This window comes from Nanorana parkeri, unplaced genomic scaffold (genome assembly GCF_000935625.1).
Source record: "Nanorana parkeri isolate BGI_ZX_2015 unplaced genomic scaffold, ASM93562v1 scaffold1098, whole genome shotgun sequence".
NCBI lineage: Eukaryota > Metazoa > Chordata > Amphibia > Anura > Dicroglossidae > Nanorana > Nanorana parkeri.
In genome coordinates, this window is record NW_017307366.1 from 529726 (window position 1) to 556306 (window position 26581).

At 48.0% G+C, this 26581-nt stretch overlaps 1 protein-coding gene across 1 annotated transcript in view; it reads left to right on the forward strand.

Annotated features, from left to right (window-relative positions):
- PIK3C2B (phosphatidylinositol-4-phosphate 3-kinase catalytic subunit type 2 beta) overlaps window positions 1–26581 on the forward strand; it is a 311550-nt gene that overhangs the window by 259974 nt on the left and 24995 nt on the right.

The window sequence follows — 26581 nt, forward strand, 5'->3', positions numbered from 1 at the left end:
CAGGATGATATTGGAGTGGAGGAAGTCCACTGTCCTTTGGGCAGCGGGGACTGCAGAGTCCAGCTGCTGGGTGGGTAAACAGGCTGGGTGGAAGCCGTAGTTGGAGAAGAAAGGTGACTGGCCCGTGGTGGAGTGCCTGGCATTATGCAAACTCCGCTAGTGGAAGCAGGGACACCCAGTTGTCTTGGGAGAAGGTGGAGAAGCAACGGATGTACTGTTCCAAGGTCTGGTTGGTCCGTTCCGTCTGACCATTGGTCTGAGGGTGGTAAGCTGATGAGAAGCTCAGGTGGATGCCCAGGGCCGTGCACAAAGCTTTCCAGAATTTAGAGGTGAATTGTCAGAGACTACGTCAGTGGGGACCCCATGAAGACGCACAACCTCCCGGATGAACGTGCGGGCTAGGATCTCGGCCGTGGGAACCTTTTGCAATGGAACGAAGTGGGCCATCTTGGATAGGCGGTCAACTACCACAAAAATGGCCGTGCAGCTTTCGGAAGGCGGAAGATCCACAATGAAATCCATGGAGATTGCAGTCCAAAGACGGGACGGAACCGGGAGTGGCTGTAGTTGGCCCCAGGTTGGGGAAGACAGTCCCTTGTTGCGGGCACAGCGAGGGCAGGCCACCACGTATTGTAGGCAGTCCGTCGCCAGGGAAGGCCACCAAAACATCCGTCGTACCAGGTCTGTGGTTTTGCGGGCTCCGAAATGACCTGCTAGTGGCGCGTCGTGACAGTGCCCCAGGACTACTGTGCGGGCACTAGAGGGCACGAAGATCCTATCCTCATGGAAATAAAATCCGTCTTGCTGGGACATCCCTGAGTCGTCGGTGGGCGGTGAAATCCTGGATGCCTGCTGGATGTGGGAAACAAGGTCAGGCTGCAACAAAAGGAATTGGGTTGCTGGCAGGATGGTGTCCGGCTTCTCCGGGGTATCTGGTGCGTCAGCTTTCCCGTTGCGTGACCCAGGGCGGAACGTGATGTGGAGTTGAAAACGAGAGAAGAACAGCGCCCACCGAGCCTTGAGACGTCTTGCTGACCGGAGGTATTCCAGGTTCTTGTGGTCTGTATATATCAGAACCTGGTGGGCGGCTCCCTCCAGCAGGTATCTCCATTCATCTAGTGCCAATTTGATGGCTAGAAGTTACCGGTCTCCGACATCATAATTCCATTCGGCCACACTCAGTTTCCTGGAGAGATATGCTATGGGGTGCAGGAGGCTCTTCAAGCCCTTACGTTGTGACAGAACAGCCCCAACTGCAGCTTCCGAAGGCGTCCACTTCCAGGACATATGGCAACACTGGGTCTGGGTGCCTCAGGATCGGGGCGGACGTGAATTGTAGCTTGAGCTGTGTGAAGGCTGCCTGGGCCTCTTGGGACCACTGGAAACGACTCAGTTTCCTGGTTAACTGTGTGATAGGCAGGACGACCTAGGAAAAATCCCGAATGAATCTCCGATAAAAGTTTGCGAAGCCCACGAAGCGCTGCACGCCCTTCCTGTCCGTGGGTGGAGGCCAATCCAGGATGGCCGATATCTTCTGGGGATCCATGGAGATGCCACTGGCTGAGATAACCAGCCCTAAAAACTGGATTGATTGACGCTCAAATTTGCACTTCTCGGCCTTAACATATAGCCCATGCTGTCGGAGACGGGTGAGAACCTGTTTCACGTGGTTGCGATGGAGATCCAGGGAGGCCGAGAAGATGAGGTTGTCATCAAGGTAGATAATGACAAAAAGGTCCAGGATGTCATGGAAGACATAATTCACCAGGTGTTGGAAGGTGGCCGGGGCGTTGCAGAGCCAGAAAGGCATGACAAGGTACTGCCCGAACCGAGTACGGAAGGCCGTTTTCCATTCGTCCCCCTCCCGGATCCGCAGGAGATTGTAGGCAACCCGCAAATCAAGTTTGGTAAATACCGTTGCGAAACGCAATCGCTGGAACAACTCCGGAATTAATGGACGGGGGTAGCGGTTCTTAATGGTGATATTGTTCAGTTCCCGGTAGTAGACACAAGGGCGCGATCCTTCTTCTCTACAAAGAAGATTCCGGCCCCGGCCGTGGATGGGCGAATAAAACCCCTCTTCAGGTTATCCTCGATATATACCCTGAGGGTGTCCAGCTCCGGTTCGGATAGGGGAAAAATGCGCCCGAAGGGAATGGCTGCGCCAGGTAGCAGGTCGATGGGGCAATCATAGGCCCGGTGCAGAGGAAGCGTATCGGCCTTTTGTTTGTCGAATACATCGAGGAAGTTATGGTGGACACGGGGAACCCTCTGACGTAGCTCTGGGGCTGGTTGGCAGAGTGCCAGGCTTCGGGGCTCCTCTGAGAGTATGGGGTATTGTTTGCAATAAGCCGAATTAAAGGAGACAGTCCCAGTGGCCCAATCAATGTGTGGGTTATGAGCCTGGAGCCACGGCATTCCTAGGATGATTGGAGATAGGTGACGAGATGACGTCTAAGCAGAGGAGTTCATGGTGTCCGGAAGAGATGGTAGCGGAGATGGGGATAGTTTCCTGGTTAACGGGTGCAGAACTGGGAGGATTGCCATCTGCCAGATGGACAAGTAATTCCTGGAGCTTGGGTTGCAGGGGGATTTGATGCTGGATGGCGAACCTGTGATCCAGGAAACAGCTGCATGCTCCGGAATCAAGCATGGCCTGGGAATGGAGAACCCTCCCGGGCAGCTGTAACGACACAGGAACAACAAGGTGAGAGGAGATCCGCATCAACCCAGACTCAGGCGTGAGGTTGGCGCATGGGCACTTACGGGTCTTGTTGGGGCAGGTTCGTGCATAATGTCCCGGTCCTCCACAATACAGGCACAGATCCAGCTGGCGACGTCGCTCCTTCTCTCCTGGGGTGAGCGGGCCCCGCAGCAGACCTATCTGCATGGGTTCTGCAGGTTCAGGGAATCCCCCTGATGGTCGGTGGTTGGGCCCAAAAGCTGGCAGGGATGCCAGGACCCGAGGCAGCATCCAGGTGGGTCGGGGCTGGTTAGCCCTCTCTGTCCTTCGTTCTCTGAGGCGACGATCAATCCATATGGCCAGCAGGATTAGTTCATCCAGGACATCGGGCACTCCAACTCGAGCCAACTCGTCTTTCAGGGGCTCTGATAATCCCAGGCAGAACTGGTGGCGCAGTGCTGCCTCATTCCACTCATGGCATCCATGAACCCCTTGGATGACTCTAGGAGAGGGTCCGATAGTTCCAGGAGACGGTGGGCCCAGGCCTGTGGTTCGTTCAACAGGAGTGAGATGATGAACCCCACCTTGGTCTGTTCTGTGACGAAGGTGCGGGGTTGGAGCAAAAAGTAGAGCTGACCAGCGTTCCGGAATGCACGGAACTTGGTTCGTTCGCCAGAAAACTTCTCCGGTGCCGGCACACGGGGTTCTGGTGGTGGACCCATGGCGGCTCGACAGGTGGTACTGGAGCGGCATCTGCCACGTTGTCCGGTGGGGGAGTTGGTGCAGCTGGAGTGGCCCGGCCCAGGGATTCCAGCTGGCCCTCTAGTTGAAAATAGCCTTCCTGGAGGCCCTGCACGGTCTAGGTAAGGGAGGCGATCTGCTGGCACAGTTCCTCCATGGAGGCCACCTTTCGGACCCACTAGTATGGCTGAGTGATTCTTTTAGGGGTGTGGTGTGGGCCCGAGTTGATGAGGACCTCCCTTGCAACCCCGTCTGTGACCACTGGGGTTGTAGACAGTGTGCGCAGGCAGGGGGTGCACGGGTGCCGGATGCTGATCCTGGGTCGCTATGATGAGTGGAGACCTGGCAGAGTAGTTGGCTGTACGTGAGGATGTAAACATCCAATTGGGTAGTCAGGAGGCAGACCGGATCAAGAACAGGCGGGCAAAGGCAGTACAAAGGATTATCCAAAGAAGCGTCAGGAAGCAAGCCGGGTCGATAACAGGCGGGCAAAGGCAGTACAAGGGTTAATCCAAAGAAGCGTCAGGGAGGAAAGCCAGATCACAGGGTTCAGGAGACAGGAGCAAGGTACAGACATCCACACAGGCTGAAGATCACTCAGCACTGAATGAGCGTCCTGAGGTGCTTTATATAGCCTGGGGATGCGTTACCGCGCATGCACCGGTGTGATGACATCACCGTGACGTATCCGCGCGATGACGTCACGCTGCGTGACCCCGCCGGGTCTTCTGGCGTCTGCGCCTGCGCCGCCTGGATGTGCCGGCGGACGTCCCCACCGTGTGCGTCCCCGCACCGGAGCCTGGATCGGGACTCGGTGTGTCCCACGGACTGGGACCCGACATGGCCTACGGACTGGGACCCGACAACGCTTGATGTTTTCCTAAGAATCCACTTCTTCCATGTAAAGGAATGTCTGCTGGCTATAATCCGGGATACGACTCATCTTCCCGAGCGCTTTTCCAAATTTCAGTTCTTTCCAGATCTGTCGCAGCACACCCTCAACCTCCGGCGACAATTGGCACCCACCACCAGAGCTCTTCGCAAACATGATGTCACCTATAAATGGGGATATCCGACAAAAGTAATTGTCTACTATGAAGGATCGACACACTCCATCTCTTCACTGAAAGAAGGCGCTCGCATCTTGAGTATGTAGAACGTCTCTCCAGAAGAGGGTCCCCGCGCCTGTCGCCCAATGCATGTCGTCCGTTTGGAAATTGAAATCGACCTCTGAAGATCGAATTCGCCACCCTTGAGGGTAGCTTGGATTTCCATTCCCTTTTTCTCCCAAGACTACTCCTACCACAGTGGAGTCTGGAGTCGCTGCATTATCCCTCGCAGCTCGTTCTTCTGTTTACCCCAGTTACTACCTTGGGCAGCGTTTCCTTTATGTTGTTACTCTTGCAAACTGGTTATGTTTTGTTCTGTTTTTTTCTTCCCATCCCATCTGTAATACCTCTTATGATAAAATGATGGAACTCAGCTGCGGAAGTCTTTTAAACACAACTTTTACTTCACAGTAAATGACAGTCTTTATAGGTAAGGTTATCGCAGTGGTAATCTTTGCATCACATAACAGGATTGAAGCAACATGTAAAGAAACCGTTGTAATGTTATCCTCACCTCACAAGGTGAATGTTTGAAGTCAATGAGCAGGAGTAGTCAGATGTAATGTTAACTTCACATCACAAGATTTAGCAATAACTTGAAATAGCTTGTAGCAGTAGAGGGCAATTGTATTGCTGGATTAACAGCACAAGTTTAAAGTCATTATGGCTGTGTGCATATCATCAGCTGTGGCATTGAATACTTGCTGTTAGTTGCACTCAGGCTGCTATGGTGAATCCTCCAGACTGTGGCTGGTTGCTGGCTGTGGAAGCTGAAGTGCAGTGTCTGGCTTGCAGTCTTGGTGCACCAGGAGTCACAGCAGGCTGAAGTAAGCAGAAGTATTTGGAGGGTTGAGGTAGGAGGCTAATGAGCCTATTCAGTGGCAGGAAGGAGAGCAGGGCTGCTCAGAACTTGCCCAGCCACCACATCCATTGCAGGAACACTGGACAAGTGAATTTTCGTGGCTTAAGCCAAGGAGGGGGGCGGAGCGGCATGATGTCAGCGGACAGTGGGCGGAGTCACCCTCCGGGTCTGAGATGCCAGAGAGGTACGTATCCTGGATCTATTACAACTTCCCATATTTGGGTGTCCACATCACGGCCTCCACAAATTCCCTGTTTAGAGAAAATTGCACCCCGTTCCTAAATAACTTCGATAAGGAGCTTCTGAAATTATCTAGATTTGAATTGACCTGGTCTGAGCGCCTAGCAGCATTTAAAATGATGGTGCTCCCTAAGTTGCTATATTTGTTTAGAACTCTGCCTATCCCTATTCCCCAAAAATACTTTGTCACTCAGGTCGGTTCTCCTTCAATACCTATGGCAGCGCCGGAAAGCTCGCTGCGCATATTCCCAGCTACTTAAACACAGGAGTGCAGGTGGTGTGGGAGTAACTGATCGGAGGGACTACTATGATGCTTCTATTTTAGATCAACTAAAACACTGGTTTCATCCCTCACCTGATACATTGTGGAGGGATATAGAACAAAACACGATCCCTCCCACTAACCTGGTCACCTACCTATTGGCATCTGCCTGGCCCTCACACCTGAAGGCCACACTCTCCCCTACTATTATTGCTTCTATTGGGGCTTGGCAGCGGCTTACTGGTTCCATTGAGACCTCCACTGTAACTAACAAAGTGTAGATTCCAATCAATGTATGTGAACTTCTTATTGCTTATGTTAAGGTTTAAGTGTGGTGTTGCTGTGGTATTACACACCTCTCTGAACTTTACGACGGTCATACCCTCCGACCCTTTTCAGATTTACAACGCACCTACTCACTTCCTCAGGCGGAATATTTTCGCTATCTGCAAATTAGGCACTTATTGCTAAAGAGAGGACCTACTGTGCAATCAACCCTGTCACCTGTCTGGTCATTGTATTGTAGCCCCTCCAGGTCAAGTGGTGATCAAACATATCACATCAGCCTAGCAGCATTTAAAATGATGGTGCTCCCTAAGTTGCTATATTTGTTTAGAACTCTGCCTATCCCTATTCCCCAAAAATACTTTGTCACTCAGGTCGGTTCTCCTTCAATACCTATGGCAGCGCCGGAAAGCTCGCTGCACGTATTCCAAGCAGAATCTCCACCCTTTGTAAAATGGGAAAAGGACCTTGAATCTGTATTTACTACATTACAATGGAGTACAGTGCTCAAATATTTGTACTCTTCTTCGAAATGTGTTAACCTCTGTCAGCTTTCCCAAAAGATTATCCTAAGGTGGTACCTAACCCCATATCGACTTGCCAAATTCTCTACAGCTAATTCCAACCTCTGTTGGAGAGGGTGTAATCAGGTTGGTACACTACTCCATGTATTCTGGTCCTGCAATTCAGACTTTAGGCATTGGTGGTGTTCAGAATCTAGGTGCAACGTACACAAGTAGGAAATGAGAAAACAGAAAAGTAAAAAGAAAGCTGCAAAAGCAGCAGACGGACAGCAAAGACACGGGGACACTGTAGAGGGACAGAGGAGTAGTGAAAGGATAAAGAACTAAAGAGTGCAAGGAGAAGTGGGGACGGGAGCGCTAGGGTTGCGACCTGTCCAGGATTCACCCGGACAGCCCGGGTTTTGATTGCCGTGTCTGGATTTCATGGCAGCAGAAACCCGGACACAAGATGTCAGGGAGACAGGGGCAGCCAAAATTAATATAGGAGCTACTAAATTGCCTCAGCTGTGATATTTACATATGAATGGGTGGCACTATTTACAATAAGCCACGACTCATTCTCCCAAAAATTGTCCACGCGTCACTAGAGTGTTCGGGTTTCGCTTGAAGAAAAGGTGGCACCCCTAGGGAGCGCCCCCACCCAGGGTAACACTGAGTCGACCTCCCTGCAGTTGTCTGTAGGTGTCAGATTCTAGGAACTCTGTCCAATAGAACCACGTTGCCGAGAACCTATGTACTGTACCCTTCAGAGAGCTGGTCAGATCCTCCATGTGCTTGATGCAGTTAACACGCTGGACCCATTAGCCAATGGTAGGAGGCGCAGACTGTTTTACCAAGACAGGAATGTATTCCCTTGCTGCATTCACCAAATGAATAAGGATAGAGCTTTTATAGCCCTTCAGGGAGTGGTGAAGCGGGAAGAACGCAGGGTCTAATGGAATTGTGCGTTCCGTAGAATGTTGCACAAGCATGTTGCGAGCAGGACTAAAACTCATGAAGCATGTCAGCCGGAGAGGAGCCACAGCGCCAGCAGGAGTCTGGGGCATCAGCGAAGATTGGGTGAAGCGGTTCTATACCACCTAGTCAGTATTTTATAACCCATTTCCTGGTACTTGTTACAGATAGAGGACTTCAGAGATAACTGGAGGATCTGAGATCACTCAATGGAGGAAAAATGAACCCCTAGGTCCCATTCCCACCTCTCGAGAAAGGGTAAGGGCAGGTCGTGGTCTGGGAGGAGCAACAGTTGATAAATCAGTGAAAGAGTTTTCGATAGTGGACCCATTCCATAGCATTCACGTTCAAATAATGAGAGCGGTCTAGCAACCGTATGTGGCGGGGGAAAGGAGGACAGAAAATGTGACAGTTGGCACAGTCTCCAGAATCCCAACCCAGTCAAATCAGGGTCAGAGGAGAGAGCCAAGTGAGAGGGCCATTCTGAGCCTCGGAGAAAAGAGCTCTGAACTTATTCCATGCACCCAGACAGACAAACATGGGGTCCTGGAGGCTGGGTGAAAATTCCGGGGTCCCGATGACCGAGCGTAAGGGGGAAGGGGAGACGGAGAGCCCTCTAGACTCAAAGGCTAAACGTGCGGGGGCGTGGCCAGCATGTGATCCCGAGCAGACGTGTGCCAGAACAGCTCCGCTCCATATAATATCCTGATACTATCCTGGTACTGATTTTCCGAGACCTACCTGGGTTCAGGCGAACACCTCCTGATTGAGATCGCCTCCTCAGAACTGGGCTACATGAAGCACAATAAGAGCAGATCGACTCGCTCCTCGGGAGGCAGGCCTCGTGGAGTCTCGGAGGCGGCCATCTTGGCTGTGTTGGCTGAGTGCAGCAAGATGTCGGTGAGCACACAGACCGGCGGCTCGGATGATCCGTCTCCCTCACCTACTAGCTCTGACATCCTGGCGGCAATCACATCCTGTAAAGAGGCGCTCACAAACAAAATCGATTCCCTCTCAGCTGATGTAAGCTTTCTGCGCCATGATCTGGATAAATTCCGAACGCGCATGGGAGAGGCGGAGGCCCGGATTTCGCAGGTGGAGGAGACCACGCGGGCGGACTCGAACGAGGTACAACGGCTACAACGGCAGCTCCAGGGCCTACAAGACAAGGCAGTAGATACCGAAAACCGGCTACGCCGCAATAACATCCGCGTGCTGGGCCTCCCGGAACGTGCGGAGGGAAAAACACCGGCAGAATTAGCTGAAACCTTCCTGGCTAAGCTCCTGGACCTCCGTGACTTACCACCGACCTCTGTGGTAGAGAGGGCACATCGAGTTCCGCCAAAACCGGGGGCTCCGGCCCGACCGTTCCTTATTCGCCTGCTAAACTACAGGGATAGAGACCGGGTTCTGGCTGCAGCTAGAGGTCACCCTACGTTACTATATGAAAATGCCCGTATCTCACTGTATCCTGACTACTCGGCTACTCGGCTGAAATACAGCAACGGCGCAGATCCTATACAGATGTCCGTAAGAGGCTCCGGGAGAAAGGATTACAATATGGCCTCCTCTACCCCAGTCGCCTGCGGGTGAGTGATGGCGCCACCACCCGCTTCTTTGATACCCCTGCGGCGGCTGCTGCCTGGCTGGACAACATCTAAAGGTCGCCTGACCCGGAGAAGGTAAGACTACTGCCATCATTTCAAGTTGCTTAGCCCCACTTGGCTTAATCAGCACCCCAGAACTGGGAGCAGGAGACGTCATGGACGTCGAGAACTTGGAGAAGTTCTAGTCGGGATACTACCCTCCCCTAGACTGTTTTGTTTTTGGTGACTTTTTGGTTTTGTTCAACTTTTTTGGGGATCCTAAGCCTCCTGACACGCTTTGCTCTGAGAGCTGTTGGGGTTATGTGTTGGACTGGCAGGGTGGGAACAGGGAGGGCTGGGGAGGGAGAGGGTTGTTTTTCCTACAGGTTGGTTGTTTTTTCTCGCTACAGGTGGATGGCTCACATGCTAAGACTGCAATTGCTTTTCTATGACATGGCTAGTGGGAACGGACATATAATATGGGGCTTGTGCAGGTGGCCTCGGGTACATGTTTTTTTTTTTCATTATGAGTGTGGAGGAGATTAAACTGCTCTCCTGGAATATCAGGAGTCTCAACTCTAAATTCAAGCGAGAACTGATGTTTAAGTATGTTAGACAACATAATCCACATATTTTACTTTTGCAAGAGACCCACATAGTGGGCAAAAGGTTGCTAGCTCTGAGGCGCCCATGGGTACAGAGGTCGTTTCATGCATCACACTCTGCATACTCGAGAGGAGTTTCGGTTTTGCTCCACAAGTCTCTGCCATGCACTATTGAAGAAATTCACACTGACCCTAATGGGAAATTTGTTATTGTGGTATTGATCATATGGCAGCAGAGATATATTATTGTAAATGTCTACATACCCCCGCCCTATAACTCTACGGTACTATACGCATTGTTGGATAAGATTTCTTCTCAAGGGCCGGCAAAATTATTCTTTATGGTGGATTTTAATTCAACGCTAGCCCCGGGTTTGGATTGATCTGGTTCTGTGGGATCCGGCCTCTCCGACTTGGGTAATTGGGCGTCGACTGCGGGTCTTACTGAGGTGTGGAGATGGAGGAATCCCTCAACCAGGGCCTACTCTTGTTTCTCCGCATCTTACAAGGCCGCATCTCGCATTGATCTAGCATTTGCCAGTGGCGCTCTTTTGCCTGACATCGGAGAGGTTGGGTACCTACCAGGGGGGGCTATCCCTCCCTCTGCTGCGCAATATTGGGAGCTGAATGCCTCGACCGCGGGGCCGGGGGTTGTGTGGGATGCATTCAAGGCATGTATGAGAGGAGACTACATGTCCCTCCAGAAGGCAATAAAAAAGGAGGACTCAGCACGCACGGATGAACTACAAGCTGCGGAGGCGGATTGCCTCTCTAGCTATGGGCTGTCCCCCACTCCTGACACTTTTGATGCTCTTATGTCAGCTAGACGCACGCTTAGCCTGCACCTTGCGGATCTAACGCGCACGGATCTATATAACCGCAAAAAAAACTTTTTTGAAACTGGGGATAAGAATGGGCGTCTGCTGGCAATGTTATCTCAGGCGGCCCGAGCTCAAACGGTGGTGGCTGACATTTGCCCGGACCCAAATACATCTGTCACAGCCCCGGATGCTATCCTGGAGGTATTCAGGCAGTATTACACCACCCTTTACTCATCCACGCTGCCGGTGGAGGCCCAGTCCCCGGACTTGGGATCTCTACTGGACTCAGTAGCCCTAGGATGGTTGACGGATGGGCAGAGAACATTTCTGACGAAGCCTATAACTGAAGCTGAGGTGCTCGCAGCCATATACTCATTTCCTAACGGGAAAACACCGGGCCCTGACGGTATACCTATGGAATTTTACAAAACACATGCAGACCTTCTGGTCCCTAGATTGTGTGAGATGTATGCCTTGTGTTTGGAGGCAGACTGTTTACCGTCCTCTATGACTGAAGCCCATTTGATTTTAATCCACAAGCAACCTAGGGACCGATGGACTGTGCCTCCTACAGGCCCATTGCTCTGTTGAACTGTGATCTAAAAATTTTGACCAAACTCCTAAGTGTGCGCCCTAACCAACTGACGGATAGCTTGATTGACTCGGACCAAACGGGCTTCATGCCCCGAAGGTCCACTGACGTTAATTTGCGTAGACTGTTTACGAACTTGCATGCGTCCCATGACAACGCCAGGACCAGGGTGGTGGCATCCCTAGATATAGAAAAGGCCTTCGATACAGTGGAATGGACAAACTTGTGGGCCACACTAAACAAAATGGGATTTCCCTTGGAATTCACTCGCTGGATCAAACTACTGTATCGTGGTCCTGTGGGCTCTATAAAACTGGGGAATAAGTTGTCAGCTCCCTTCCCTATCTGCAGGGGAACTAGGCAGGGGTGTCCGTTGTCGCCCACTCTCTTTGCTTTAGCCATGGAACCCATCGCCGAGGCTCTGAGGACATCCCCCCATATCAAGGGTCTTAGAGTCGGCTGGTTGGAGGAGAGGGTGGCGCTGTACGCGGACGACCTGCTTTTGTTTCTCAATGATCCGGGACCCTCGTTACAAGGAGCACTAGAGGTCCTCACTACATTCTCGAAGGTATCAGGTCTCAGGGTCAACTGGCATAAATCAATACTGTTCCCAATTGATGCGGAGGCCGGATCTGTACCAAGAACAGTCACGCAACTTTCCTGGGTGGACTCGTTTCGGTACTTGGGGGTGGTGATATCCGGATTGCCTCAGGATTTTATCAAACTTAACATACTCCCGCTCCTAGGTGATATGAGACAGAGACTGAAGGCATGGGCGAACTTACCTTTATCCCTCTTGGGGAGGATTGGGGAGGATTAACCTAGTTAAAATGAAGATATTGCCCAAATTTCACATACATTTTTCGTAAACCCTATTTTCATCAAATTAATCAAATTATCTCCTCCTTCCTGTGGGGGACTCAGCTCCCGAGGTATAAACTCACGACCCTTATGCACCCCACTACCCAGGGAGGCTTGGCACTCCCGGACTTCCATAAATCCTAGCTACCCAACTGGTAACGGCCAGCTGGTGGCTCTCGGCTGATGTAAACAATTCCTCGATCATGTTGGAGGCGGCCATCCTGAAATCGGTGGAGGCACTGAAGGGCCTACTATATAGAGGACAGAGAGCCCCCTACCCTCTAACTCCATCCATGCAAACTACTATCAGGGCCTGGCGCACGGGGTTGGCCTGGTGTCCTGGGGCTGCTACAGTTATCTCTCCAGACACCCCCTTGTGGAATAACCCCCAACTGCCCCACTTCTACACAATTCCGGATCCTGCTTTTTGGGCTACGCGTAAAATTAAATTAATATCCGATATAGTAGTGGCCAACTCCCTGTCATTCACCGATCTAGCCAGCTGCCGCCCCATCCCATCCAAATTTGGCTTCCGATACCTACAGCTCTCCCACGCACGCCTTCAGCTCTCAGTTTCCGGGAGGTAGGATTAACATAGGCAAGTCCCCCCTGGAATCGCTTGCAAGTACGGAGGGACTGGTTAAACCGGCCTCTTGTCTCTTCAGCACCCTGCAGACCCTGACCTCCTCCCACCTAACAGCATTACAATCCAAGTGGAGGGGGGACATCCCTGATCTGGATGAGGAGGACTGTGAGGACATTTGGGACGAACCGTTTAAGCAATTGGTAGCAATAAGGGATACTATGGTACAATTCAAAATTCTTCATAGAGCCTATTACACGCCCCACCGTCTACATAAAATGAACACAGCCATCTCTCCGGCCTGCTGGAGATGCACATGTCGGGAGGGGAACTTCTTCCACGTTTTCTGGGAGTGCCCCCTCATTTCCTCCTACTGGGGCTCTATAGTGGACTTTATTTCTGGGGTCACTTCCTTGCCACTGCCACTATCACCCAGGGTGTGTCTTCTGGGCCTGGTGGAGGACGTAGCTCTGACCAGATCTGAACGCACGCTGATAGGTTTGACCCTGTTCTATGCCCGCAAGGCTATAGCCATGAACTGGAAGAAGCCGGCCCCGCGGGACTTGTCCTTCTGGAAGAAGTTGGTAAATGATAATCTTCCTTTGTACCAAGACACATATGCCCACAGGGGAAGCCCTAACAAATTCCATAAAGTTTGGGATAGCTGGTTGGAGTGCACGAACTCAGCGGTAGACTGTGCAGCAAGAGTCTGAGGGGGACATAATGCCCTTATGGGGATCCTAAGATAAAACTGGAGCTGGAGTCGTCTGGTTAGCCCAGGAGAGGCCGGAGGCCACACTGCAAGAGATGTTCAACTACAATAAACCAGAGGTGACCGAGCCCCAAGCTACTAAGTACATGATGGTTTTGGCCAAGTGAGCACTGTAGGGAATTTAGTTTTTTCCCCCGCCTGTAATTGGAAGCTTCCCGAGGGGGGCATTTCCTTCTGACCTGTAGTAACGGTTGTTATTGTTAATTTTTTGTTATTTTTCTATTTAGACCTTAAGCATGGCTGTATGCTGTATTATTGTATGCATTGCTATGCCTGGTGTCCTCATTGGACACAAATAGCGTGCACCGTTGTGCCTTAATATGTAAAACAAAAAAATATTTTCTCAAAAAAAAAAAAAAAGGCTAAACGTGCGGCCCTCCACATAGGGCTGATAGTGGGATGTGCAAAGAGGTGTCTCGGAATGGAGGGTGCGCACCAAAGGAGGGTGAGTAATGGGATTGCCAGAATGTTTACTCTGATAAAATAACAGTTTTCTGTTTATGAAAACAAGCAAGGATCTGTAATTAAGGAGATTCCCAACTTATTTTCACAAATCAACGAATAATTTTTTTTTTTTATTTGCGCTAACCTGAAGACAAAATATGAACAATAATGTGCAAATCTATATATATTTATTTACTAAAAATCAGTGCAAAATATTAATCAAAAAGTAACAGGTGACAATAAGTAATGTGGATCAAAATTTCAATAATATTGATCAACAAAGATAATAAAAATAAAACCACAGGATATTATTTCAAATATTATTGGAAAAAAACGAAGTAACTCCTGGAATGCAATTAGTAGCTTCCCAATAGCTCAGCAGAATGTGACACAAAATGTGCAGATTTGACACATTTATTTTTTTCATTTAAAATTTTTGTTTTATTGAGCATAACAAAAGTATAAGACATACATTGTGATCAAACATATCACATCACATCGTTCAAGCAAAGTGCCGTATAACTGTCAAGCAGCTATTTCACATCACTACACAGTACAATAAGGACCGAGTAGTCGGTAGAGCCCGCTTAATACGGCCGTAGGTCCATATAACGAGAACAAGCTGTATATTACATATGACAACAGAATGAGTGTGTAGAGTTATCGACCGTTTAGATCGGTTACCTATGCCCGGCCGGCGATAGGTTTGGCCTGTGGTAGCCAACATGTCATTAGGTATATGGAGACAAACAGTAAGACAACACAAACACTAAGAGACAGGGGTCACAGAGAGGTATAGAGGTAGTAAAGGTGAGAAACAGAAAGTAGGGAGTCCTCAATGGGGAAACCATCAGGGACTCCAGGGTAGGCCAGAAGATGCGATGGCGTGGGAGAACACAAAGTGCCTTGTTGGTGTACAATACCGTGCAGATTTGACACATGACCTCTCCCAGCCAACAGATATTCACAAGCTCAAATTTCTACTGCGCATGTACTAACTCATAATACTATGCACAGGACTGGCTATCAGCCAAGAATCTATTTAAGGTAAAGACAAATCTCCACTAAGTTATTTTATTTTTATGTATATATATAGTATTGGGGTTGAATAAAGACATACGTCCATCAAGTCCAACCCATATCACAATTAAACCATCGACTAGAAACTGAAATCAGCTTCTTCTCCCAAAATTAAAAGGAAGGTAATCTCTACTGCACTTAGACATTTGACTGCAATTTAATTTTGATGCTAACAATGAGAAAATGGTCTAGTTAGATATATATGGCTAGTCAATTGCCTACAGATAAATAGAAATTTATACTTTACCAAAAATTGAAAATCCTTTTGTGTAAGAAATGTCAGCTTAGTATCAGTGTAGGGACAAGAGATGTTCAGGTCCTCTTTGGTTCAGTTCCCTGGTCAGCCCATCAATCAGCTTTCAGATCTCTCCCTCCTGTGTCTATTTAGGTCCACCGTACATTCTTTCCTTTCTTTCAGTCTTTCCGTTCTACCACTCTTAACTTTCTCCTAACTTTTAAAAATGTGGGTGGAGATGGCTTATCTCATCCTGATTATGACGTGTTATGGAAATTTTACTAGGATGTGTTTTTAGTGTATTGTAATATTTTGTCAAGATGTCTCTCAGTGTCTAGGTTTAAATAGGCACTGGGGTTGAACCATTGAAGTAGATATCTTATGCGTGGCGGAGCAGTGTCTTCTTAGCGAATGTGTGGACGCCAAGCTAGGGCCCCTGTGCGGTGTGCGGATTTATTGGTTTGGCGTGTATACAACTTGCTTTGAGGACATAGCATTATTTAAGATACATATCTGCCTTTATGAAAGGAACGTGCATTTGTTCTCTCTAGTGCGCCTGATCAACAGCTGGAGATAATAGGACGTTGTCCCTGTAAATAAGCACGCATGAGAATCATAGTAACGCTATTGGGCATTGATCACTGACCACTGCTGGATAAGGTTCTCCAGTGGTAATTGGAGATATGTTGTGTTGATATGTTAATATGTAGTAAGGAAGTGATGGTTTGCTATCACTTCCTGGTTTGCTGTTTGAGACATCACTTCCTGTCTAACATCACTTCCTGGTTTGCTGGTTGTTGAAATCATTTGCTGGTTTGAGACATCACTTCCTGTCTAGCAATATTGGACTAGAAATAATTTTGGACTTTTCCTTAAAAGTTCACTTTCCCAGGTAATATGGGAAAATAAAATTACCCAATGAAATCTGGCCCCGTCTCTCCCAATGTACTTACCTTTCGGCGAACAGTCCCTCCCCTCTGCCAGTATGGGTGTGCTATCTGTACCCCATACTGCTGTCCAGCGCAGTCCTGCCCTATGCATTTTGAATTTCGCTCCCAAATTGCAAGCACTCATTGGTCAGCGTGATCAGATGACTGTGCTGACCAGTGAGAAGCGTTATTTAGCATAGTCAAATATGTTTTGATTAGAGATGCATCGTTACAGTATTTGGACGAGTACTTGTACTCACCCAAATGCTCAGATTCCTTCCCCTATAGTGGAACTTACGGCCAGATGAAAATTTCCTCTGACCGGTAGTACAGTAGGGGAACATGGAGCCAGCTTCCCGTGCAATCAGGAAGGCGTGCGGCAAGTAATGACCCACCTCCTGATTTTCTGATTGGCCGGGAAGCCGGCTCTTTGCTGATTGGCTGAAAAGCCGGCTTCCCGGCCAATCAACATTGAGCCAGCTTCCCGATCAATCAGGTCATTACTCATCTCCCGGCTTACTGATTGGCTGGGAAACCGGCTTCTCGGTCAATCACAATCAAAACAGGCCAAACTACATGGAGCCGGCTTCCCTGGCAATCAGGAAGCTGGGCGGCATGTCATTACCTGCTGCCCGGCTTCCTGATTACCTGGGAAGCCTACTCCATGCCAGCGGAAGCACCGGTATCAGTATTCAGTATCGGCGAGTACCGAAAATAAAATATCGCTACTCGCACTCGATACCCAAAAAACGGTATTAATGCATCCCTAGTTTTTTTGTTTTTTTAAGATTTAATTTTATTATAATTATTTGGCAATTACAAAGTTGTTAACACTCTCCATTACACTTCGGGTGGAAATACAGCAATTGTAACATATGCATACCTTATTGTACTTCTAAGTTTGAAAACGGCTTTCACATGTTAAATGTAAGAGAGAGATCCACCAACTAGGAGGAGAAAGGTAATTGACCAGATAGCACACAAGAAACAACGAAGGAGGAAAAAAGGGAATGAGGGGGAAAAGGGGGGAAGGGATTAGGGGAGTTGTTCGTGCAGGGATCCATAACAAATAAACAATGAACAATTTACAATTTAGCCCTCCAGAGCTATGTCCCTTATTGCTCAAGCGTCTCCTCTGCTCTGGTGGGCAGGTCGAATATAGGCGTCTCACGCCCTGTGCGAACTTATTTTATTTACTTTATTTACTATATTTGCTATATTTGTCCATGGGTTCCATTTTGCCATTTATATTCTTATTTCATTTAGTCGATTCCTACAAAGGGGTGATGGCCCTGAAAGCACTCCACGGGGCCCATATGGTTTCAAACATATACAGACGTTCCTGTCTAGCCATAGTAAGTTTCTCCATCAAGCATAGGTAGTCTACTTTATGTATCCATTCCGTAGTTGTGGGTATCGTGGCAGTATTCCAATATTTAGGAATGAGGAATTTTGCAGCGTTCAGTAAATGTGGTAGTAGCGATTTGCGATATCCTACGAGTGGTGTTTCGGACAGATGTAATAGACAAGCCCAAGGGTCAATAGGGGTGGGTTGCCCTGTTATATGTGTAATTAGTTGGAAAACTTGTGTCCAAAAAGGTTTAATCTTGGGGCAGAACCACCATATATGTCCGTGGGTGCCCATAAGGCCACATCCCCACCAGCATTCCGAAGAATGCGACGGGTGTATTGCATGGAGGCGATCCGGGGTATAGTACCACCTTGCTAGTAACTTAAATGAAGCCTCTACTACATGGGTACTAATGGAGGATTCCAAGTTTAGGCTAAGAAGTTGCTTTTTCTGTATGCAAGTCAAGGTCTTACCCAAATCTACCTCCCATTGGGATATTTATCGCGGGTCTTGGGACATCCGTGAGAGGAGCAATATTTTATACAGTTGCGAAAGACCATGTGATGGAGAGTCTATTTGTGAGAATAAAATCTCCAAAGGGTGTAAGTTTTCCAGTGTTCTGAGTGGTTTGGGGAGAGAGGAGATAAAATGATATAGCTGATGGTACCGCCAGATATCCATGGGTCTAACATCATACCTATTCTGCATTTGTTGCAGTGTACATATATGGCCGGAGTCCTATATGACCTCGTGTAATTTAAGAAGTTTGTTAGAGGACCAATACCTTAGGCTGTTATCTAGAAGGCCTGGGGGATAGAAAGGATGTCACCGCAAAGGCAATAAAGGAGAATTGTAAGGGTCCAATAATTGAGAATATATTTTTATTTTTGACCATATGATTAGGGTGGACCTAGTCATTGGGGACGTAGTGCTCGAAAGCGCTCTATATTCTGGTGGAATCCATGATATCGTAGATAGAGATTGGCCAGCTAGTGAGAACTCCAAGTCGACCCACCTTTTGCTCCCCAATTGGTAGGTCCAGTCCAATACTCTATTAAGTGCAACAGCATAATAATAGAGAGTGAAGTCTGGAAGAGCCAGACCGCCCTCCTGTTTAGTCCTAATAAGGGTCTGGCGGGAGATCCTAGCTCTGGACCAATTCCAAATGTATTTACCATTTTACGCATAGTCCTGAGGTAGCTTTCTGGTAGAGAAATAGCTACCGTTTGCAACAAATACAGTACCCTAGGCAGTACGTTCATTTTAACAACATTTATCCTGCCTGTCAGAGTAAGGTAGGGTCGGTCATTTGTCCACCTAGTCAGGTCTGTTTTTAAGCTACTCAGGAGAGGGATATAGTTCTACTTCATCAGATCTGAATATTTCGGAGTCAGAATTATGTCAATTTGTCCGATTTCCATGTAAAGGGTAACGAACTACGTAAATGCTGACATTCTAGTGGGGGGGCTGTGAGGTTCAAAATTTCTGATTTGTGTAAGTTATACTAAAATTGGAAACCCTGCCATATTGCTCAAATTTCTTAAGGAGGTTAGGTAATGTGGTCCTGGACTGCCTCACAAAAACGAGAATATCATCGGCATAAGCCGCAATCTTGTGTTCATATCTCTGGACCTCAATACCCTTAATATTTACGTTATCCCTAATGGAAATGAGCAAGGGCTCAAGGGACAATGTGAATAAAAGGGGTGATAAAGGGCATCCCTGATGAGTGCCATTGTGGAGTTCAAATACTTGATAAACTACCATTAATCTTGATTTGTGCCGTGGGTTTGTGGTAAAGTGTCTTAATTAAGTGTAACATTCTTGGGCCTAGCCCAAAGTGTTCAAGCGTAGCATTTAAATAATCCCACTCGACCCGGTCAAACGCTTTTTCGGCGTCGGTAGAGAGAATCATGGTTGAGAGGGTAGATGCCGAGGCATGATTGACCAGTGTCACTGCCCGTTGCGTGTTATCTCTGGCCTCCCTACCGGGTATGAACCCAGTCTGGTCTGCTGAAATAAGCTGAGGTAGTAAAGGGGCCAACCGTTTAGCTAAAATTTTTGCATACATTTTAATATCGGCATTTAGTAACGAGATGGGCCTATAGCTGCTACAGACAGATGGATCCTTACCGGTTTTAGGGAAGACCGAAATATGGGCGTGTAGTGAAGCTGGTTCTACCAGTGGAAAAAGTATTTAAGTATGTGCATAAATAAGGTAAAAGTGTTGTTTGGAAGGTTTTGTAGTATTTTAACGGAAACCCATCCGGGCCGGGACTTTTCCCGGACAGTGAGGTCGTTATGGCCTCAGCTAGTTCTTGTTCAGATATTGGGTCTTCTAAAGACATCCTTGTAGATTGATCGATTTGAGGAAGGGAGAGATTAGCCAGATACGCTCGAATTAAATCATTACGTCGTTTTTTAGAAAGTTTAGGGGGATTAGGTCTAACATATAGTTTGGCATAAAATTCCTTAAAATATTGAGCTATTGCCTAGTGGAATGCGTAACCACATTGGCAGCAGTCTTAATTTTAGGAATAAAGCCCGCAATTTGGCGGGTGCGTAAAAGACAAGCCAACCGCCTACCTGGCTTACTTCCAAACTCATAGGTCTGTTGAGTCATGTAGTTCACCGTTCTAATGTAATTAACTTGCAAAACCTTACGTAATTCTTCACGGGCTTCAGATAGTTCCTGGAGAAGTGCTTCTGCCAGAGAGTGTTTATGGGCCCGCTCTAAAATGGTTATCTTGTGAGTCAAGTCAGTGATTTTATAGGTGCGTTCCTTTTTTTTAACGTGCTCCTTGTGCTATAAACGACCCCCGTATCGTTGCCTTATGGGCCTCCCAGAGTACCCCTGGGGAGATATGCTCCGTATCATTTTCCCTAAAATAGTGTGTGAGGTCTTCTCTTATGACTGACTCGACTATAGGGTCGGCCAATAGTTGTTCATTGAGTCTCCACCTATAGGGAGGTCTAATCTCTCCAGGTTTCTCTAGGCAAATAGAAATAGGGGCATGATCTGATATCGTAGCTGTGTGAATATTGGCACCCCTTAGTAAGTCCTTATATCTATGTTCCATGAACACATCGTCAATACGGGCATACATGTTGTGTACAGGAGAGTAGATCGTGTAGTTTTTTTCGTGTGGGTGTAATATGCGCCAAGTGTCCATAAGTTGAAGTTGCTGCGCAGCTTTAAGTTTAGAGATTTGTCTATATGTTATGTGCGATCGGCCAGATGAAGAGTCTAAAGACGGGTCCATATGGACATTGAGATCTCCTGCCAGAATCGTTATACCTGCCTGAAAGTCCATCAAGGAATTTAATATTTGACTTAAGTACGGAACCTGTGTTTGGTTTGGTCCATATACGTTTGCCAGGGTATATATCTGCTGTCCAGTCTCTCCCCGCAAGAATATACATCTCCCGGCGGAATCTGTTTTCATTTCGAGCAGATTGACTGGCAAACATCTATGAAATCCAATCGCTACCCCACTGTGTTTACTAGAAGGTGACGTACTATAGTACCAAATAGGATATTGTCGAGAATATAGTTTAACGTGCGCAGTGTGGGCTATATATGTTTCTTGAAGGAACACTATATCTCCGTCTAACGTTATCAGTTCCCTAAATAGGGCATGTCGTTTAGACGGGGTATTCAACCCACGGACGTTATAGCTAATTAATTTAATGTCTGCCATTTAAGTAGCGCCACATCCACCCCTTGCCCATGACAGCTTCTGGGGCTCTCTGCACGACTAATAGGTGAATAAGGATCGGGGAGGGGAAATACACAAAAATAGAGAAATAATACAAACTAAAGAAATAAATACTTATACAAAATAAAGGGGATCGAAAAAGGGATCCCCCTTCTCGGTCTTCAGTGTTATAAATCCGAAAGAACAAACACTGAGGTAAAACTTTACAAATACGGGTTCTTTTAGAACCAAACATATCACTTGCGGGGTGCGAATACAGAATCATCTATGGTGCCGGCGGTCAGACCAGGGCCTAGGTAGCTATGGAAGCCAGAGCCCCTTATTGCCACCACAGCTATCAGGCCCCGCACACCTACCCGCCTGATTCGCTTCATTAGTGATACATCATAAAACCCAACTTATCAATAGGCATAGTCACCAACATCTCGTTGACAGTCCATCCCGATAGATGCCACCCAAAAGAGGCCTTTTAACTCCGGACGAAATCATCGTATGAGTCTATTAACTTTCAATTTTCCTGTTGAGCCGACGGAAGAGCGGCGTTCACTAGCCTCCATTGCTGATCTTGCAGCGGCGGTAAGACTGTAACGCCTCATTCCAACCTGGGAGGTTTGGGGCCTTGACCTGCAGGGCTTCACAAAAGGCCTCCAGTTCTTCCGGATAGCGGAGCACTGCTGTCTTGCCTTGTCTTCTGGCGATTAAACAGGCCGGGAACCCCCAGCGGTATTGGATGGCTTTTGCACACAGCAGCTCCAGCAGAGGTCGAAGGGCCCGGCGCCTGGTAAGAGTCTCCCTAGCCAGATCGGAAAAGATTTGTAGTTGGGCGCCATTAGATTCTATACGCGGTGTCTCTCGAAGCTTCGTCAGTAAGATTTCTTTATCCATATGGTAATGCAATCGGCAGATCACGTCTCTAGGTGTCTCGCTCTGCATGCCCCTCGGGCGAGGTATTCTGTGCACCTTGTCAAACAGGAGGTGAGTGGAAGGAGACCTGCCCATTATGGGGTTAAAAATGTCTTGCAGGGTGGCCGCCAGATCTAAATCCAGTATGGTCTCGGGGAGTCCTCTCACCTGTAGATTATTGCGGCGTCTCCTGTTGTCTTGCTCTTCCAAATGATATGCAAAATCCCTATGCATTCTAGTTACGGATTGGAACTGAGTCTGCAAGTTTGAGTTGCGTCTTCCACTCTGTGGAGAAGGTGAGTGACCTCATTTCTGAGCGACTGTATGTCAACCTTCAAAGAGCTTTCCAGCGTGTGTAACATGTCTGCCAGGTCTTGTTTAGTCGGGAGGTTACGCATTAGTTCATCTGTCAGCACTCCGTTCTGGATCTCCCGCTTGTCTCCTGACTCAGAGCGGAGATGGGCCATCTCAAGATCCGGTCTGTGCTGAAGAGAATGCGGTGAGTGTACGATTTGTGAGCCGGCGAGAGTGGAGCTTTGCGATGTATTCAGACCCGAGCGGTCTGGCGCCATATATTTTCTGATGCTGGCAGCGGAGGTTTTTGCTGCCCCGCTTCGCGTGTTTTTCTTATTCGAGCTCATACTTAAGAGTATCGGGTTAAGATTTCGTCCGGGTCCAGGATGTCAGCGTTGCGGCAGGCAGTGTGCTTGGAGCTCTGCCTAGACACGTCCGCACACCCTCATGTCCAGGACACGCCCCCCAATGCATCCCTGGTTTTGATTAAAACTATTTTTTTGTATTGGGACAAGTAGATTGTCATGAAGGACAAGTAGATTTGGCCCCCGCTTTAGCCCTTGGACAAGTAGTTTTTTTTTTTACATTTCTACACCCCTGTTACAATATGTAGAATAATATCTGTAGGCCTGATAGTTTGATTCCTTTTTGCCCCAAATAGTTCTGACAGGATAGAAGAGAAGGATTGTTCCAAGGAGACCCAAGCCTTGAGGTCTCCCTGTCTACACCAGTCCAAAATGCGTGAGAGGTGCACTGCAAGATAGTAGAAATAGATGTCTGGGAGGGCTAGACCTCTCCCACGTTTGGGTCGGGGGACGGAATGTTTAATCCTAATGGGCTTTTGTGACCATGTAAACTTAGTGATGCCGGCTTGGACCGAGGCCAGGAAGGCCCTAGGGATAAAAATAGGAAGAGTCTGCAACTGATAAAGGAGGCGGGAAAAAAAATTCTGCTTGTTCCCATAGGGACCAGCAAAAACGAAAATCCGTCGTAACCTAGTCATGACGGCCCCCGGTAAATTAAGATTAAGAGCTTCCGATTTCTGTCCATTGATGTGAAAGTTAGAAAGCTCCCCAAATAGCTGCAAAGCGGAGAGAAGGTTGGGGACAGAAACGTCAGGAGAGGAAAAGAAAAAACAGAAGGTCGTGCGCATAGGTGGCAACTTTATTTTGGCCATCCTTGGTCAAGAAGCCCCGGATATCAGGGTGAGATCGGATAGTGCATAGGAGGGGTTCCAGGGTCAAAATGCATTGTAGTTTTTGAATGCTGATGCTAACCCCTCTGACTTATATTCTTGGAAGACCTTGCCCTTTTCGCTTATGTGTTGTTTTACCTTGCTAGGTAACCAACCCCGTTCTAACATCTCTTTTCAGTGTTCGTATTCAGGAAGATTGCATCCCAATTTATGCCTCCTAGTAGGTTTTTCAGCTTATTAAAGTTAGCCTTCCTAAAATTGAGTGTTTGTGTCATGCCGACATGTCTATGTTTCCTGGAATTAACTGTGAACGCTATCATTCTATGGTCACTGCTCCCTAGGTTTTCCCTGATTTCCACATGTGAAATTAGCTCTGAGTTGTTAGTAACTATTAAATCCAGGAGAGCATTTTTCCTAGTGGGTGATTCCACTAATTGCCCCATAAAATGATCTCGGAGAGTGTTCAAGAAGTGATGGGCCCTTCTTGAGGTAGCCGTTTCTGTTGCCCAATCTATATCTGGATAATTAAAGTCCCCCATAATTGTGACATTGCCTTGCTTTCCCTGCTGCCTGTGACACTAGATTAATCTCTTCCTCCTCCCCCACATTTGGAGGACTTTAGCATACCCCTACTAGTAATTTCTCTTTTTTCCATTAATTTCCATTTCTATCCATTGCAATTCTGCCTTATCCCCTCCCTCCTGTTCTATATCATCCCACACATTCGCTGCCAGGTCATTCCTGACGTACAAACATATGCCTCCCCCTCTTCTTCCCTATCCCTTCTGAATAATACATATCCCCTGATATTTGCTGCCCAGTCATGCGAGCCATCTCGCCAGGTTTATGATATTCCCGCTAGATCGTATTCCTTTCTTTGTATTATGAGTTCTAATTCCTCCAATTTGTTCACCAGGCTTCTAGTATTCGTGAACATGCATTTTAAGTTTTTGTTCTGTAGAGCCGGTAGCCGACTAGAGAGTCAGTCCAGTTCTCTAAAAACCCAAACCGCTCCTTTCTACACCAATTTTGCAGCCACTTGTTTAGCTCTAAGTTCTGGCTGTCTCTGTGTTGTGGCTTGTGGTACAGTAAGTATTTCTGAAAATACCACCTTGTAGGTCCTTTTCTTTACTGTCTCACCTAAGTCCCTGAAACCTTTTTAGGACACTCCATGTTCCCCTAACATTGTCATTGGTACCAACCTTTATCATGACAGCTGGGTCCCCAAGCTGTAGCACACTCCAGTGATCCAGAGGGGTGGGTCTTTCAATGTGCGCAGGGCAGGACCCGGGAGCCATTGCGAGTCAGAGCGCAAATCGAGTATTCTGAATTTGTTCGCCCGAAGAAGCCGGGCATTTTCATAAACTGGGTGGAAATCGGGGTCCTCAAAGACCGGGGTAAGAGAAGGGGGAGGGAGACAACTCAGTGCTCCTAAGCACTCTCCTGGACACCGCAATGGTATTGTGGAGGATGGGGTGTTGTTTGACCTCATGGGGAATCGATATACCCCTTTTCCCATAGCCACCCATTGCTTCGCCGTGCCGTGAACACACCAGTCCAGGAGTCTGTTCAATTGGGAAGCCTTGTAGTAGGAATGAAAATCAGGGAAGCCCACACCACCCAGTGACTTGGGGAGTGATAGAATACGAGGGGAGCTATCTCCCCAAACGAAGGACATGCCCTCCGAATGTAGTTGGCGGAAAAAGAGAGGAGGCAGTCAAATAGTTATGGCTTGGAGAAGGTATAGCATTCTAGGCAGGACCGCCATCTTCAGGGAGTTACATCTGCCGAATCAAGATAGTGAGAAGGTCTTTCCAACGGAAACGCTGAAGTTGCGGGATCAAGACGGCAGGTAGGGAGACATTTAGCGCTGACGACTTAGATTAATTAATCTTGAAGTTGGTGAGGGAACTATATAAGGAGAGAATGTCCATCAAACGAGGTAAGGAAGATTCAGGGGCAGTGATAAAAAAGATAAGATCATACGCGTAGGGGGCAAGTTTGTGGGAACCAGATGGTGTCGACAATCCAGGGAAGGTCTGGGAGGACCGCACGGTGCATAAGAGGGGTTGAGTGTGAGGGCGAAAATGAGGGGGGACAAGGGGCATCCCTGCCGGGTTCCATTGATTAGAGCAAAGTATGACAACCTGGCCTTGTTAACCATCACAGCGGCCGTGGGGGAAGAATAAAGCGCCAGTTTCCAGGACAGCATATTAGGGCCCAACCCAATGTGGCGTAGGATGGATAGCAAGAATCCCTAGTCCACTCTGTCGAAGGCCTTTTTCCATATCTGTCGACAGGAACATTATCTATCCCAACAAAACAAAAATGGATATATCCATTTTTGTTTTGCATATATCCATTTTTGTTTTGGAAAAATGGATATATCCATGTTTGTTTTGTTGGGATAGATATGCCCTCTCCTCCAGGCCACCTCTGCCTCTCTTTATCTCCTGGCTGAGTGGAGGGACTCCCCTAGATGCGAATGTGCTCGTCATCAGAAATCTTATATATGGTATAGACGTATTTCATTATTTATTGACCTATGTATGTTATATGGGGCTAGTTTGGGCGCAGATAAATCGAGGGACAGATGGACTGGGGCGTGATCGGAGAGGAGAAGATACTGATATCCGCCGAGAGTACAGTAGGAAGGTCCCGGTGTTGTATAAACAAATAATCAATTCTGGAATAAGATTGGTGGGCAGTGGAGTAATAGGTGTAATCCCTAGTTTGAGGGTGCGTTAGGCGCCACGGATCTACCAAGTGAAGCAATAGCAGTTCTGACTTCAACCTCCTAAGATAGGAGTAGGAGAGATGAGAGGTGCCCCTAGAAACATCAAGAATGGGGTCCATGGCAAAGTTGAAATCACCCCCCAGAAGGATTGAACCCTCTCCGAATTGCGCTATATTCGTCACTAGGGTCCGGAGGAAACACAGCTGATTAGAGT